This window comes from Arachis ipaensis, chromosome B03 (genome assembly GCF_000816755.2).
Source record: "Arachis ipaensis cultivar K30076 chromosome B03, Araip1.1, whole genome shotgun sequence".
NCBI lineage: Eukaryota > Viridiplantae > Streptophyta > Magnoliopsida > Fabales > Fabaceae > Arachis > Arachis ipaensis.
The window spans coordinates 47,891,520-47,892,871 of record NC_029787.2 but is presented as its reverse complement, the minus strand read 5'-3'; positions in this window follow the sequence as shown (position 1 = coordinate 47,892,871).

Genomic DNA, 1,352 nt, shown 5'->3' with positions numbered 1-1,352 from the left:
CCTGAAGGTGGAGCTCGGCTCTTGAGAGGCGACGCTGAGTTGTTATCTTCGATGCCGATTTTTTGGGCCTTGGAAAAATCCGAGCTTCACTCCGAGGGGATGTCCAGTTGCACAGAGTGTGAGCAAGAAACAAATGGGGAGTGTACCTGCAAAGGCACTTCGAAACTTAAGTTAGTATTGAGAATTCAATGCCTCTTTAAGGAGAAGATGTTATACCTTTATAGGTGGAGTGAAACAGGTCGGTTATGCTTCTGCTTCGTCGTTTGATTTGAAGAATAATAATGAGGCTTAATGGGTGATGATGTCTGTTCAGACATTTTGATTTTAGTACGTAAGCCGTTGAGCTCGGTTTGTAACGCGTAACGCCGAACTACGCTTTATTTGGCCGAGTTATGAGTCGTGATGCCGAGTTATGACTTGATATTTGTAACGGTCGGATCAATTACTATTAAAGTTATATAATTATACTTTTTATTTTATATTTGTTACCTCTTCCTTATTTATTTATTCCACAACATATCAACACACAAATAATTCTACTTTTTTTTTTTCTTTTCATTTTTTTCCTACGTCTAAATAATGTGTAAAGCATTGTAAGTGTCCTAAATTTAGTTTTTACCCTATAAGATAGGAGCTTCTAACAAGCCTTGGTCTAAAGTTGTTAAATTAAGACAAAATTGAACCAACATTAAACTTAGGTCCAGTTTGAATAAACAGTCTAAAAGTACTTATTTTAAAAGAAAAATGATAAAAAGCCTTTTATTATGAGAGAAGTCATTTTTTTAACTTCTTCTTAAGCACCAAAATAATTTTTTAGAAAGTTACAATTTTATTTTGAAAATTATACCAAACATTAATACTACACATTTTTATAAATTAAAAATTAAAAAAATCACTTATAAACCTATCCAAACGCCCTTAATCTCATTTTCACTTAATATTTCTCACGTGCTTGTTCTTCAATGCAAGAGTGTATTTATGTAACATTAATCAATTTCAAAGTCATCAAATATTCTTCCTTAATTTTGCTAGCAATAGTTGCAAAATTGAAATAAAACATATAAATTGTGCTGATAATAGCTACAAAATTAAGAGATGATTAAGAAAAATATAATTCATTTTATAATTCATTTAAAACGAAAAATATTTCGTAAATGCCACAATTAGGGTTCAAAGTTCACACACATGAGAGTCGTGTACTAGTCCGGCTACTAGGCCAAACAAATTGCAATTCTTATGTTATGAGGCCATTTTACTTTCCTAAATATTGTACATATCCTAAATTCAAAATTAGATTAAATTTTCTTATATTTATTTTATTAAATTTGATATGTTATTATATAATAATTTAT